At 38.2% G+C, this 16,653-nt stretch overlaps 1 protein-coding gene across 1 annotated transcript in view; it reads left to right on the top strand.

Moving 5' to 3' along the window:
• Positions 1-6,273: 6,273 nt before the first annotated feature.
• SLC39A10 (solute carrier family 39 member 10) overlaps positions 6,274-16,653 on the top strand; it is a 143,550-nt gene continuing 133,170 nt past the window's right edge. The window contains exon 1 of the mRNA XM_045480579.1: positions 6,274-6,397. The gene's annotated coding sequence lies outside the window, so the exon portion shown is untranslated. The remainder of the gene's footprint in view (positions 6,398-16,653) is intronic.

Genomic DNA, 16,653 nt, shown 5'->3' on the forward strand with positions numbered 1-16,653 from the left:
GATGGCAATAATAAATAATAATAGCTCCCCTATATGGGACTTTTGCTCCAGGAACTCAGAACACATTATGCACATTACCTCATTAATCATAAAAACATCCCTTTAAGGAAGGCATTTTCATCTGTATTTTAAAATTGCATAGAGCTTGAGCAACAGAGTGTTAAGGATTTCCCTTATGGGTCTTCATGAACTAATGGGTTTTATGTATTCGGGTCTCCTGATTTGAGTTCAGCAAAGTTCATGACAGAGGCTCTCTGAGTCCTCTTCACTACAGAAAGTCTCAATACTTTTATAAAAGTATAACCAGAAAATGGAACAGAGGTCTCCAGATAAGACAGAGAAGGTTGTGAACTACTTTTATCAAAAGATTTTGCCTCCTTCTGTTAAACAACTGCAAAAAGAATAGAAGCCAGGGCACAGGTAGAGAAGAAACTATATTGTAGATTAAAGTTTACAACAGGATACCAGGGAGTTCTCATGGTGGTAATCAAAATGAGACAGCTGAATCTACAAAGCTTTCTGAAACACTCTCAAGCTACATTCGCATTGGAATGGAGGGAGATGAACTAAAAGTTATGCCTGATTTGATAGACAAGAACAAGAGTTTGGGGGGAAATCATTTAGATTAGCCAGTTGACATTGCCAGGCAAGACCCAATATCAACCTTGGCAGATCAATGTCTGGCAATACCGAGGGGCTCGTTCAGTGCCTTCCATTCAGCCTTCCGTCCACCAGAGTGTGAAATCTAGTGCTAGTTGCACAGAATTCTTGGTCTGATGTGGGAAGGTTATCTACAGAAGCTCCTTGTGGGCAAGTAGAAACAGAGGCATGACTCCGGCATTTCCTTCGAGCTCATTGGACTGTTAGCAAGTACACAATGGATTTTTCTATTGGTGCATTTCTATTCTTCTCTCAGAAAAGTTAAGATTCTGGGGATAATGTCTTACCCAAGAAGGCAGAAATAACTTTCAAGCTGGGATCTCACTCAGGGACCCTCTTCCCACAGTTCTGAGGTCTTAACAAAGGCTGTCCTTATCTCTTCCTGTTGCAATTTACAGCAGAATTTTTCGGCAGAAAAATGCAGTATGGTGAACAGAAAAAACAATACAAAATTCCATAAATAAAATCCCCTCTCCTGCCTTATAACCTCCTCCAAGAATGACTTGTGAACCAGTAGCATAGATCAAAAGACAGTGTGAAGACTTTCCCAGAAAAAGTGCTGGGGCAGGATTTTTTAGCATTTCAAATACTAAAATAGATAGAAGGAATTCAGAAAAATAATGTGCAAAATACTGTGGGCTGTAGTTAGCAGAACTGATTTGCTTTCTATAGTAACAAAACTAGATGTGACTAACTTCAATGCTAAGAACGGCAGAGCTTAGCTGTATGGCTCATATTTATGTTAATTTTGGTGCATTAAAAGTTTTTTCATTGTTTTTGTTGTTTCAGACCACTGAAAAACACAAACACTTTAAGTAGGTGTCCTGAAAAATTGTGCCATATGTGGCCAAAAAGCTTCTTATGATAACATTCATTTGGGATCTGACACTTGAAAGATTTCATAAATGTGAAGCATTTGGTTTAAACAAACACACAATCACATACCAAGCTGTCTTTGGTAAGAAGAGACAAGGTCAGCTCCAAAGGGTTCCTGTCTCCAGTAGGGTTTACCATTAGAGAATGAAGGCAAATTGCCAGTGCCTGTGTACATGAATTTTCTTTGTCCTCTTTTGTTTTGGTTGTGGGGCCTATCCTAGCGATTTTACAAGATGCCCGCTGTGTTCCTGAGAAAATAAAATGTGCTAAGCATGCTTGCCTTCAGCTCGTCCTCACCCGTGGGAGATACCTGCAGTGATTAATTGCTAGACTCCTAACTGCTATTCTCTCCACTCCTTAGGTAGTTTGGTGTTAATCACAACAAAGTTATTCTTTCAAGTGAAAATGCTGGCAGGTCCCTTCAGGTTTTATTGGGCCCTAGAGATTCTTGGCCTAATCTGAATCTGAAGGTTAACTTCCAAAATGTAATTCAATTTATCTGATTTTTTTTTTAAGTCGCTGATACTGCCAAAAATATAGGTAACCTTTTTACGATTTTTTTAGGCAGTTTCAGTGGTTTGAGAGAATATTTGATGCAGTAATCTTTGTATTCTCTTAAACTGGAAGGCCTCTCATGGAGCTACACAAAATTTTAGAGCTAGAAGGGGTCTCCCACCTCATCTAATACAAACCTGTCATTTTATCAGGTAGAAAAATTTTCACGGTATGATATTTTTTCAAAATATATCACTTTTTTTTGGATAAAATAAGGTAAGTATATGGTTCAAATGTCAAAAAGCATGAAACTTGAGCAGTGGAAAGTAAGTATTTCCCAGTTACCCAGTTAGCATTCCTGGAGAGAAGCACTTTTCCAGAGATATTTTATGTGTGCTATGACATCCTTTCAGCAAGAGCTCCAGACCGAACAGGGCCAGAGAGGTCACAAATGAATCACAATTTGATAATTATCATAAAGTAGTAGTGGATCTTCTAATTCCGTTATCTATTGGCTCGGCTCAGACTCTTACTATCTTGGACAAGTTAATGAATCTTTCTTCCTCGTTTTCCCCCTTCATGTGGTAGAACTAATGATCCCCAGCAGGCAAGATTGTCAGGATTGAGGTAATGTACCAAAGTTTCAGGCAAACCCCTTGATTCTGACCGTGGGAAAAATACAATCTTTTTTTTTTTTTTCCTGTTTTCATTTCAAATGCAGAAGACAAAGTCTTACCAAGGTAGGAATGAAGGTATCTATAGACTCTATATGGTAAGAAAGTATGTGTCATGGTGTCTGTTTTCACAACTCTAACACTTACTTTCCCAGTCGTGATGAAGTTGACTGGCCTCTTCCTTCCTCATTGCATTAGTGGGTATCTTTAATCTTCTCCAAGACCACTTTACACAACCTGAACATCAGATGCCTCCTCGAAATGCACTACTTTCAAAGATTATACTCAGAAAAAATTACTGAAAGTGTAAGAGAGGTGGGGATTTATCATTTAATAAGTACTGATGATGTGACTAGTATGTACCAAGGGCTTCGCTAAGTGACACAGAACCTGGAAAAACAAAATGGAGAAAATAGTGCTAAGGACGGCTCTACTTAGGAACTGTTGGAATTCGAGGGACTGCTTGGTCTGAGAGCTACAAAATCACTAGTCTCGCTCCAATTGAAAATTTCAGTAATCAGTGGGGAAAGAATCCAAGGGTGCCTGGGTGGTTCAGTCAGTTAAATGTCTGACTCTTGATTTCAGCTCAGGTTATGATCTCATGGTTTATGGGATCAAGCCTGCATCAGGCTCTACACTGATAACACAGAGCCTGCTTGAGATTCTCTCTCTGCCCCTCCCCTGTTTGCTCTCTTCCTCTCTCTCTCTCTCTCAAAATAAATAAATAAGCGTTAAAAATCAAAAGAAAAAAAGGAAAAAAAGCCAACCAAACAATTTAAAGAATTTAAAGGTATTTATTGTCCATATGACGGACAAATCAAAAAATTGGGCAGGCTTTAAAAACTAATGGCTCTATAATATCAACAAAGCCATACTTATTTTTCCATTGCTGTAACTCTGTCTTCCATGATGTTGCTCTCAACTTAGCCTTGTCTCTTCTGATGGTCTCAAGGAGGTAGTCGGATACAACCAAAGTTTCATGCTTCCTAGTTCATATGAACAAAAGCAGAGAGTACTTTTGTGGTAACTCCCGTGTGTTAGAGAGAAATTTTCTTGTCTCCAACCTCCTTCCACTGTCTTCTCAATCTCATTGTCTCTAATCGGTTCACATGCCCACTCTGAACCAATCACGTGAACAAAAGGATGTGATATTGCTGGTTGGCTTAAGACAGTCAGCAATTAATCCTGGAGCTGGGTGATAGAAACCAAACCATGCTGGGAAACATGTTTACTTAGAAAGTAGAAAGAGGCCAGGATGGTGAGGAGGGATCTCACAAATGTCATCTAGAGCTCTCGTTACTTCTTTTTACTGCATGCCTATTCTATGTTGCTTTCTTGCGTTGACTCCATAAACAAGGTTTTCACTTTGGGTTCCTTCATAAATTTGATTTACACGTGGCTGAGGCTTGCCAGATGGACAACTCTATTTATTTATTTATTTATTTTTAGATATATATAGAGAGAGAGAGAGGAAGAGGGGCAGAGAAGGAGAGAATCTTAAGCAGGATCTATGCTCAGCACAGAGCCCAACCCAAGGCTTGATCCCAGAAACCTGGGATCATGACCTGAGCTGAAATCAAGAATCGGGCGCTCAACCGACGGAGCCATCCAGGCCCCCTGCCATGTAATGACTCTCAAAACAAATGCCTGTGACCCTGCAAATCCAATCTTGTCATTTGCCTATGATTTTTGTGCTTTAGTTCAAAATTCTCAAATATAATTGGCTTGGCCTATCCTGTGGTTGACTCGCCTAGCAGCTCTCTACACACTGGTCCTCGCCTCCTATAGCAGGAGGAATAGGGTCATCTGATATAATCGTGAATAACTAGACCCATCTGTTCAGCAGGGTTTGTGGGTGGAAAAAGATTCTTTTGGAAGGGGATGTGGGCAGAAAGGCAATTATATACATCTCTAACCAGAAAAATCCCAGAGGTGAAAAGGATAGGGAGAAAATGACACCAAATTTAAAGATAAAAGGAAAGCTTGGTTCAAAATTAGGCTGTGTGACTGATCATAGATGTTTGCTTTATTCAGTATTTTAACCTTATAATCTCTGCAATTTACTTTTAAAAACATCTAAATACTACCTCAAGGAGAAATATTACAGAAGAAAACAATCTTTGATCATAATCTTGAACCTAAAAAGATATTTACCCTCATTATCTCCCAGGTGTTGGAAAGTGCAACACATCTAAATTTTATGCCTTTTTTGCAGACTGTTACTTCCTCAAAATGACTTTAAACATTGAAAAGGCTAACAGAATGACCTAGTAAAATTCTCCCAACAAAGGTGCATTTCACTCTTAAGTAACTTACCCATTTGCACCTTGGGATTTCCAAGACGGTGTTAAAAGATTCCCATGCCATCCCCAGCCTAACCCACTTTGACCCAGATGAACATCTGACTGATTAATATTTTAAAAATAAAAGAAGTCAAAAGAGGATTCTTTCAACACCTCCCCACCACCCCTAACGGGGAGTGGATTGGGTTGAGGGCACCCAAAACTTCCCCCTGAGGCATGAAAATTGCACAGAGGTTATCTTGATGGTTCCAATACTTGAATTAAGAACGCTTTGCCTAGACTAGCCCAGATTTCAAAACATAATAAAATAAAGTTGAAAGAAAGAAAAATATAAGAAACAGACAACACTTTTCAAAAAAAATGTTATTTGGCCTGTGGCTAATTCCGATTTTAGTTAAAAAACAAAACAAAACCTACTGATGGTTAAAACTAAATAGTACTTAAAAAAGAGAAGGGAAGACTTTAGACATAAAGGCAGAATTTTTTAAGTCAACATTTCATGCAGCAGCTCCTGCACAGCCTTTCCATTTCTCAATAGCTTTGATTTGTGGAAATAATGGTTATGCAATTTCCACACATTGTGCTCCAATCACAGCATGTAGGCAACAATAAAAAGAAAACAACTAGATGCACTCGAAGCTGGAGATTTTGATAAGCTTTTCTTTTTATTTCACAAGGGTTTTCAACTTGATGTTTTTCTGAGGCGACTGAGATAGTCCTATTGAGCTTTAATCGGATATATGTGAATACAGGGAAGTGTCTCGTTTTCTTAAATGTATCTATGGCCGCAGCATAGTTGTTCATGGTTCATCTAGTTGTGAAAAATTAACCAAAAAGAAACTATTGGACTATGAGAATTCCAGAGTTGACAGATTGTTGGTCTTTCTCTTAAAAAAAAAAAAAAATCCCTATGCCATCTGTTTACAAAAGATGAGAAATGTTGGAGAAAATTATTTCCCTTAGGGCACAATGCTACAGCCATTTAGAGAGAGGTCTCTGGCATTTTCAGTGAGGCTTTGGTACCAGGAACAAGACAGCATCAGGTCTGCACTGTCGTTGACCGAGAAAAACAAAGATGACTTCCTCTGGTCCTTATTTTAGTTTTACTCTTTGAACTTTCCAGCAGTTTATTTATGATTGTTGTTATTTTTAATTGGGTACAGATTGTTTTAGGAATCATCTTGGTTCCTTTTTCTGAAGTTGTTTTTTTTTTTTTTTTTTTTTTTTTTTTTTTTTTTTTTTTTGAGACTGGTTTCTAAGGTGCTCCACCTCCACCACCTGTCACTCTACGGGGGGCTATGACTTGAGGACACTCCTCGGTTCTGAGCTCAGCTGCGGACTGGATGGTGAAAGACAGCGGCAGGAGGAGGAGGAGGTTCAGATTTGGAGGTAGGTGGCAATACAGGATTTCAAAATAAAAATCCCCATGCTGCCGCTTTCTGATAAATCTTCATATACTCTGTGGACCCGGAGAAATAACACTAATCTCTTGAATGTGATTCTCTCAGAAGGATTTTTCTCCTTACAGACAACATCCTGGGCGTTTCACCTCCTCACCCCATCATTTCTATGTGATTGATCAGACGTTGGTCACCTGTCACTAGATGGCATCGTGTAGTGTTTCCTAACAGCAGTACCTAAACTGGCAAAATTACAGCTTTGCCCCTTCGTTTCTGTATTTTCTTCCTTGGTGTGGATCTAGAGAATCTAAATTGGATACTGGATATTTCTTCTTTATTTGTCGTATGGATTTAGTTTTGTAAAATTTGGGTGTTCTTTGAGATCCTTTCTCTCCGTGTGTCTTGCTGGGACATGACCTCAATGATTCTTAAGTCTGAAATAAATAATAAATTAGTTCTTCCTTTCTGAATTTTCCTCCAAGTCACACACCCAAATATTTACTGATAGAGACTTTGCAGAAATAAAATAAAACTCAACACATCCAGGATCTTTACCTAGACATGCAGGCAGAACAAAATACGTGTATGAAAACTTGTTTTCTCTAAGCACGGCCAGTTGCCAGTTGCAATCTACTTATGGATAAGCCAGACTGATGGAATAATATAAAAATGATCAGTCGATGCTTTCAGGAACCTGTGAAATTCATAAAGGAAATAGAACAGCAATAAATAAGGAAAACTAACGTAAATAGAATAAAAGTTAATGGTCACAGTCTGATACTTTCCTAGATGTGACAGGTAATTATGACCATTTTCCCATTTTATTGAGAAATAAGTGACAATGACCATTTTTGTTTGTTGTATGCCAACAGACCTTATGTTACTGAAGAATAGATTCTAACTTCTATGCGGTCAATAAAACAAGACAAATCTTTCTAACTTTTAATTATGACTTAATGACCTGAAAACTTCTAAACAATAACAAATGATAAAATGTACTATTTGGAATGAGGCTAACAAGATAGATGACAGAGAGATCAGATGATACATAGCATCTATAACATTACTTGATATTCTGAATAGCTGTCTAAAATCTATAATATTAATTTTCTATTTTCATTTATTTACTATCTGAAAAGACAGTTCTGTTTTAATTTGTCTTTGTGTTTTATTTCATTCATTCAACAAATATTAGCTAAACACACTATGTTGGCTTAGATGCTAGAGATGCAAAAGTAAGTAGGACACTAAATTTGCCCTCAAAAAATTTTTAGTCCTCTACATTGTTAAGAATCCATAAAGTAAGTTTCGGAATCAATCACTGGGGTTAGGGGGAGGAGGAGAGAGGGATACTGGGAGAGAGAAACAAAAAGAAAAACTGCAAAGAGTCTTAGACCAGGCAATAGGATGCATGGTTATGGTCAAAGCTCTGCTAATAGACCCTGGAGCTCCCTTACTGTATATGTAAATGAAATAATTTTATAATAAACTGTTTTGTAGGGGTGCGTGGGTAACTCAGTCGGTTGAGTCTAACGCCTTAATTTTGGCACAGATCATGATCCCAGGGTCGTGGAATGGAGCCCCCAGTCTGGCTCTGCACTGAGTGTGAAGCCTGCTTGAGATTCTCTCTCTCTCTCTCTCTCTCTGTCTGTCTCTCTCTCTCTCTCAAATAAATTTTTAAAATTTTTTTAAAAGACTAAAGTATGTGTAAATTGTAAAATACTTTTCTTTAATTTTTTTTTTTTTTTTTACGTTTTTATTTATTTTTGAGACAGAGAGAGACAGAGCATGAACGGGGGAGGGTCAGAGAGAGAGAGAGACACAGAATCTGAAACAAGCTTCAGGCTCTGAGCTGTCAGCACAGAGCCCGATGCGGGGCTCGAACTCACGGACTGCGAGATCACGACTTGAGCTGAAGTTGGACGCCCAACCGACTGAGCCACCCAGGCGCCCCTATAAAATACTTTTTAAATGTACAACTTTTTAAAGCTTTTTAATTTCTTTCTATAAGAACCCCGTGATTTTCTAATAGAACTTTGATCCAGCAATCAAATCTTCCTTCCTCTTAATTTACCCTCTATTTCAAAATTCCAACTGCATAAATAAACCCTATTAAGTTTACAATTCCCCTTGTGAAACAAAACAGAAACACCAGGATCTTGGAGAGTAAAAAGGTAGAAAGCTAAACTAAATGGCCCTGTGATCACATCAGACTCTGAAACATTGAGACTCTGGGATGATCACTTTCCCATTCTCTACTCTGCTATTTCTTGCTGCTTCCCTTGGTTTTTGCACATGAGAAATAGAATTTCAAGCACATTTAGTGACAATAACACATGTGTGATAAAGGGACCTCTTGAAAGTTTCATTTTGGTCCTATAACTACCCCGTTTACACTTTGGTGGTAGAAAAAAAAGATCTAGTTGATGACTGCATTAAGAGATTCGGTACAATAGCATCTATTCTTAGACTAGTTCGATAATTATGCAAAATATTTCTTATTTTCCATTATGGCCAGTCATTTAATATTCTCCAAAAGGAAAATCAGAAAACCAATTTTCCAGGGGCACCTAACTGGCTCAGTCAGTAGAGTATGCAACTCTTGATCTCAAGGTCATGAGTTCCAGCCCCACATTGAGGTGGAGCCTACTTAAAAAAACAAAACTTATTTTTCCACAGATTGTATGCAGAAATCAACATGTAAGGAACTCTAAACTCAAATATATGTAAAATCACAATGAAAAATACATAAAATGGGGTCCTTTGTCAAGTCCTTGACTGGATCTGGATATGTAAAAGGGTTTTTTATCTTAATTCCCTAGTCTATTATCTGAGGATTTTGTGGTTTTTAAAATTTTTTTATGTTTATTTTATTTTTGAGAGAGAGAGAGAGAGCCTGAGTTGGAGAAGGGGCAGAGAGAGAGAGAGGGAGATACAGAATCCCAAGCAGGATCCAGGCTCCGAGCTGTCAGCACAAAGCCCAACGTGGGGCTCGAACCCACAAACGACGAGATCATGACCTGAGCCGAAGTCAGACTTTCAACCAACTGAGCCACCCAGGCACCCCTGAGGATTTTGTCTGTTATTCTGTTACTGTATTAAGTTGCATTTTTAGTATGATGACAGGTTATTAATAAAGACAAACTTCTAATTAAGCATTTGGGCTGAAAATGTTCCCTCAATATATCAGTATATCCTTGTTTGAAATAGTCTTATTTCACTAGGAAAAGAGAAAAAGTTGCTTGGATTCATTCTACCTAAAGTAAATTATGCCTATCCTTATTTTGAATGATTAGTTTTGTTCTAGAATATTTATTTGCCATCACACATAGGCTGGGAGAAAACTTGAAGGGTTGGAAATGAAAGTTCAGAGATCGAGATATCTATCTACCGTATTATTTGTTTCCTGGCCTTCCCTTCATTTTTCAGGTTCATGACATTTTTCTCTTTGTTTAAAATATTATTTCAAGCCAACCAAATGTCTCAAGAATGAATTATTAGTATTTGTGCACAAGAAACCTAGAAAATGGAGTTCTACATCATCAGTTCCACAGACCATAGCATTTAAGCCTTTTACCTCAGTATATTTTGGCAAAAAGATGGTCTTTATCATAAAAGTGTATGTACCCACATTTAGCCATGAACAAAACGTCCCTGGAAAGAAGCAGAGATTTTTTTTAAAACTTATTTTGGGAAAGTGTGCTGAGGGTTTTCCCTAAAAATAAAATGGCATTTCATCAGTACTGGTCATTTTTTAGCCACATATGACAAATGATCACAGATGCTCATAAAAATCTAAAAGGAACTGAATGTTGTTCTCTTCTGACACGACAAATGTCTTTCCTTTAACTGCATTTTAAAACAAAAACAAACTTTACCACTTTGATTAAAGAGAATACAGGAAGCCATATGGTCCCACCCAGAGTTCCTGCATTCAAAATGTCCTCATGGGGAAGAAGGTTGAAGGTGTTTTTAAGAACAGAACTTTCATGTTTCTGCCTGTTAACAATGGCACTTCCTGTTTTGACCTCTAACTATGCTAGGCTATCAAGAAAGTAAAATGATAGACTTCTGCTTTTTGCACAATAAAGAGCATTCTTACTCCCTGTCGCCATGTGTGTTTAGAGTGAAGATTATTGAAGCTCAGTTTTCCTGAGATCCTACACATTGATCTATGGTCTCCCAACAAAGGTTGGGATTTTCAAAAATTTCGGTTATCTAGCCATTAGCTTGGTATTGAAGTCAAAAGAATATGCACTGTTCTTTGTCTCAAATACAAATACAGCTACATGTTGCTTCTAAATGGCCCCAGTGTTTTACTAAAATTTATTAACAGCCCTTAAGTGAGTCAGGACTCTGTGACTGCCTCCTTTTAATATACCGTCTTCTGGGGTGCCTGGTGGCTCAGTCAGTTGAGCATCCAGCTCTTGACCTCAGCTTAGGTCTTGATCTCAGGGTCATGAGTTGAGTTCAAGTCCTATGTTGAGCTCCACACTGGGCATGAAGCCTACTTAAAAAAAAAAAAAAAAAAAAATTAGAAAAGACTCTTTCTCTCAAAAAAGAGAAAAAGGAAGAAAGTAAGGAGACAGAGAAGGAAGGAAGGAAGGAAACAGAAAAGAAGAAAAATAGAAAAGGTGGGAGGAAGGGAGGGAGGAAGGAAGGAAAGAAAGAAAAATTAGAGTAGAGTGAGAAGGCCATCACTTCAAAGTGATGCCAGATTGGCAGAGGCTCTGGGAGGGAGGGTCTCAGGTCTCTCCCCAAGAGAATATTTGTCTTTGGGCAAGAAAGAATTCAAGAGCAAGCCATTTAGAGAAAGGGACAAAGATTTATTAAATATAAAAGTAAGAAAGGAGCTACTTTATAGACAAAGTAGCAGTCTTTCCTCCCAGGTAAGGAAGAGGATTCTCCCTTTGCTTCTAACAAAGGGTTTTAGAAGTTTGTTTGTTTGTTTGTTTGTTTGTTTGTTGGGGGTTTTTTTTAATTAGCTAAACCACAGGGGTGCCTGCCTGGTGCAGTTGGTAGAGCATTTGACTCTTGATCTTAGCATTGTAGGTTCAAATCCCATGTTGGGTATATAAAGTACTTAAAAATAAAATCTTTTTTAAAAAATGTAGCTAACCATATAGGGAGGGAGATACTTCTTAACTTTGGGTTAAAATTTACATTAGGTGGTTGGTTTTTCCATTGTGTTAGGGTGTGTTAGGGTTGTGGAATTACCCACAGGGAGAAATATTAAGAATACCCAGCATTTATGACTTCTACTGCTGGAGGGAGCGGGGTCTTGTGGTCTTCCATGAGTCAGATCTTGTGACTCTTTGTATAAGTTGCTGACTTTTAGAATAAGGGTCAGCCTAAAGCCAAAATGGCTTTACTTTGGTTAATTTGTCTCCTAAGCTTCCCTTCCCTCCTGCTTCAAAAGTAAGAAAAAAAACAAAACAAAACTGCTTGACAGATTCAATAATCTGAATACCTGTTGCTTCCCGAGATGAGAAAAAAAAAGGGTTTTTTTAAGCAAATCCTGTGTCACTTAGTATAAAAACCAATTCATGTTAGTTTTTAAAAAGTAAATACAGGAGCGCCTGGGTGGCTCAGTCGGTTAAGCTTCAGCTCAGGTCTTCAGCTCAGGTCACGATCTCACGGTCCGTGAGTTCGAGCCCAGCGTCGGGCTCTGGGCTGATGGCTCAGAGCCTGGAGCCTGCTTCCAATTCTGTGTCTCCCTCTCTCTCTGCCCCTCCCCCGTTCATGCTCTGTCTCTCTCTGTCTCAAAAATAAAAATAACGTTAAAAAAAAAAAAGTGAATACAGATTATGGTGCGCCTAAGTGGCTCAACTGGTTAAGCGTCCAACTTTGGCTCAGGTCATGATCTCATGGCTTGTGAGTTCGAGCCCCGCATCAGGCTCTGTGCTGACAGCTCAGAACCTGGAGCCTGCTTAGGATTCTGTCTCCCTCTCTCTCTGCTCCTCCCCTGCTCACACTCTGTCTCTGTCTGTCTCTCAGAAATAAATAAATGTTAAAAAAAATTAGAAAGATAAAAAGTAAATGCAGATTGATGGAATGCTGAAAATAAATAACAAGCATTTTAGAAGGTAATGTACTCAAAGTTAAAAAAAATACTATTACATATTGAAAGAGGACACTATTTAAAGTAGAAAAAATTTCAGAACAATTCTATTTTCTCTGTTATTGTGAAAGCAACAGTTTATTAGAAGTGAAAATGTATTTTCTCAACAACGACAAACCTTACCCTGGAATTTGTACTTCAGTTCTTGAAAGAAGTTATATATTTCTATATTCATAAAAAAGCAATGTGTGGGCTTTCTTTCCTAGATTCCATAAAATCTTCCTGACATATAAGTGCATATACTATGTAATATATGTATACAATTTATATATGTATAGATATAAATATTTTAGGAAGACTAAGTGACTGCTTTTTAAAAGTATTTCAGGGGCGCCTGGGTGGCGCAGTCGGTTGAGCGTCCGACTTCAGCCAGGTCACGATCTCGCGGTCCGTGAGTTCGAGCCCCGCGTCAGGCTCTGGGCTGATGGCTCAGAGCCTGGAGCCTGTTTCCGATTCTGTGTCTCCCTCTCTCTCTGCCCCTCCCCCGTTCATGCTCTGTCTCTCTCTGTCCTAAAAATAAATAAACGTTGAAAAAAAAAAAAAATTAAAAAAAAAAAAAAAAAGTATTTCAGTAACTGGGATAAATACAGTAAAAACAAATTCCTTTAAGCATTTATTATTATCATTAATGGTTTATGTATCACTTTTTAAAAAATAAGAAATGTATATGTTTCAATTCCAGATTGATACTCATACCAAATGATACTAAAACAATAAAACATTTTCTAAAGCAGAAAATAAGCAAAACATCCTCCAAGGTTGCTTTTGGTGTAGCTAACAGCAAAATTGTCGACTGCTAATCCTATTTGGAAATCTGTGCAACTTGATGAGCAAATGCATGAAAGATATTAATGGGATATCTGAGAAAACCAAAGATAACTAGAAACGTCAATTTTTAGAATGTATTCTAGGGCAAAAATAAGTTTTAAATGCAGAAGATTTTCTGGCACAATAACTAAAGTGATTAGGTTTACTTTTATAAATTTATAAAACTGAAATAACAATAGGTAACTGTCAAAAAGGAATGTTTTCTCCTTTTCCATAAAACAACAAACACTTTGGGGGCACCTGGGTGGCTCAGTCAGTTAAGCATTCGACTTCAGCTCAGGTCATGATCTTAAGATCCATGAGTTCAAGTCCCGCAGCTCAGAGCCTGGAGCCTGCTTCAGATTCTGTGTCCACCCCCCAGCCCCCTACCTGCCCCTCCCCTGCTCACGCTCTGTCTCTCAAAAATAAATAAATGTGAAAAAAAAATTAAAAACAAAACAAAAAAAACCCACTTTGTTAAATAATTTTGCTGTAAAAATGATCACTGGTACATGCTTTCCTTAATTCTTGATTTATGTGTAATTTTTATTTATTTTCCACAGGGTAAAGCACCTGTGGAAAATATATAAAGCTTTTATGTATTTTCCGCAGGTAAAGAGTTGATGAGTTGTCTTGATTCATTATCAATAGCAGTCAGGTCAGAGGACTAGATAACAGATAAATAACTTTTGAAAAACCTTTATAAATAAAATATATAATGTGGCCATGATAATCCATCAAGTTCAAGGAGATACTCAATATCTGCGATCACTTTTATTTCTAAAAGGCAATTGCTCAGCAGGCCCAGTTTTCGATGGTGAGTGCTAAAGAGCAGAACTATGGAATCAGCTGGTCTGTATTTAGATTATAGCGTAGTAGTACCACTCATTAGTATCTCTAGTAAATTACGCAATTTACCCCAGTAAACTGTTGTTTTCTCCTTTTTAAATGGAAATGTAACAGCCCCTTCTTCACGGGGTTGTTCAGAGCCTTAAATGAGATAATTCCTCCATAGTGCGATGTCTGAGACACAGTAAACATGCTATAAAATTACCAGTTGCAATAATGTTGTTGATGTCGGTGCGAATGATGATGCCTATCCTATTAGGGTTTTAAATTTCCTCTTGACCTGAGAGTTTCAGTTTTATCTGGGACTAGAAGTGAGCACACACACACCCGCCCCCACCCCACCATTCATGCTCTCCTTGAGACCGCAATATCTACAGAGAAGTAAAATGTTAGAATTAGACTCTCCCGTTCCTGACACCTTCACATGTCAGTAGTTCTAAGGAAGTATGTAGACTCCAAGAAGGAAAAAGCCAAGACTGAATTTGTGGGAGCCACAATTGAAGGGACAGAACCCACAATGCCAGCACTGTTTTCTCTGAGATTTGTTCTCTTTACAGTGAAAACTATTGGGCTCAAAGCCCTGAATTTCATCAACTCAAAGGTGTAAATCTTGAGGTCAGTTTAAATCTCAAATGTGAAATTATAACCCTAGAGAATTCAATACAATTATAAAGTCAAGTTTGGAAGTTCAGGAACATAACATCTATATACCAAGGAAAACAGAGGGAATTAACAGGCTATAAAAATCACAAAAGCTAGAAATATGCAGTGGATTAGGGTTAGATGGGGAGCCATTTTGATGCTAATTAGGACTGCAAACCCCTCCCAAGACCAGGGCAGAAATACTTACTCTGAGCCTGGTTGAGAGCATTCTGACCTCTCACCCTGTCTTCCACTGACCAAGATAGAAGAATAGTTATTTAAGGGAGAGCAAAACTGCATCCTTTTTCTTTGGACCTAAAGCACCTTGAAAGCTGTTGCCGGGTAAGTCTTCTTATGTTCAACCCACCCTATGCTTAAGACAAATTAGCACCAAGGCCATGGAAAGGATACTTAGTAATGTAGTGTGTATTTCCTTACTATATAAATATTTGAACTGATGTCATGGGGAATGGCAGTGGACCAAGAATCAAGAATGGCAGAGTGCTTCTGGGCTATTGGTGGAATATTTTCTTGAAGACATAAACTTGAATTTCTACATCATAGAAACTGACCCTCCATGGAGAAATTTTGCCACCTTTAATCTGGAGATTCACATACCTTATCCCCTTCCCTCTTCCAGCCCCATCTCTCATCATTACCAGAGTAACCAAGCTAGGAATTACTAACTATAGGGAAGAATGTAAGTGTTTGGCATGAAAGAAGTTAAATTATTGATGTGAGTTGTACACACAGGCAATTATTCATTTGAAGATTTAAATTGTTACATCTGTGTTTTTCAAAGGAAGTCTTTGTAAGAAGAAACACAACTCAGGTGACTGGCTCTTTGCCATATCTCTAAGCCAGGTTAACTGTTCATTTAAGGTCTTATGAGTCAATAGTGTGGTCCATGGAATTATAATTGTGAAGAACCAATAAGACAGATTACAGGTTTGATTTGATCTTCTCAAGATTTCTTTCAATTCTGTGCAAAACTGTGGAAGAAGTGTGTGTGTGTGTGTGTGTGTGTGTATGTGTGAACTTTGCTGGGTAAGGGAGAAACATTTTCTTTTCCCTCCTAGATTCTGTGGCTGGTCTAAGAATTAAACCAACATAAAGCAGATTAACGGGAGAATAACATACAAATTTATTTAATATATTTTTTTACAAATGCATGAAAGTCTTCAGATAGAAAATGGAGACCTGGGGCACCTGGGCGGCTCAGTCATGATCTCACAGTTTGTTAGTTCGAGCCCCGCGTCGGGCTCTGTGCTGATAGCTCAGAGCCTGGAGCCTGCTTCAGGTTCTCCCTTTCTCTCATTCCTGCTTACTCTGTGTGTTTCTCTTTCTCTCAAAAATAAATAAAACATTAAAAAAAAAAAAAAAAAAGAAAAGAAAATGAAGACCTGAAGAAGCCATCAGGCTCAAAAGCTCATAAAACTTATTACACAAAGAATGATAAATTGTGAGGATCTGATAAGACAAAGGGGCATGGGTTAGGGTGAATTGTGAGTGTCCCAGTGAATTGTGGGACAGTGATTAGGAATTATACGATAGGGAAACTAGTGGAAGATAAGGGTTATTTTAATATGCGTGTATGAAAGGACTTCCAGTCCCTGGTGATAAGACTGTTCTCTTCCTGGTTGAGGGAGGGTGCTTTTCCCTTTGGAAATTTTATGACCTGCTTTTAGGTAGAAAGAGGGAGACCCAATAGCCCTTCATTCATCTTCTGTTTCTTAAGTTCCTTCAGTAGAGAGAGAGATCCCAGGTAGGCTCTGCACTGTCAATGCAGAGCCCAATGTAGGGCTCAAACCCGCAAACCTGAGATC

The sequence above is a fragment of the Leopardus geoffroyi genome, chromosome C1 (genome assembly GCF_018350155.1).
Source record: "Leopardus geoffroyi isolate Oge1 chromosome C1, O.geoffroyi_Oge1_pat1.0, whole genome shotgun sequence".
In the NCBI taxonomy this organism is placed as follows: domain Eukaryota; kingdom Metazoa; phylum Chordata; class Mammalia; order Carnivora; family Felidae; genus Leopardus; species Leopardus geoffroyi.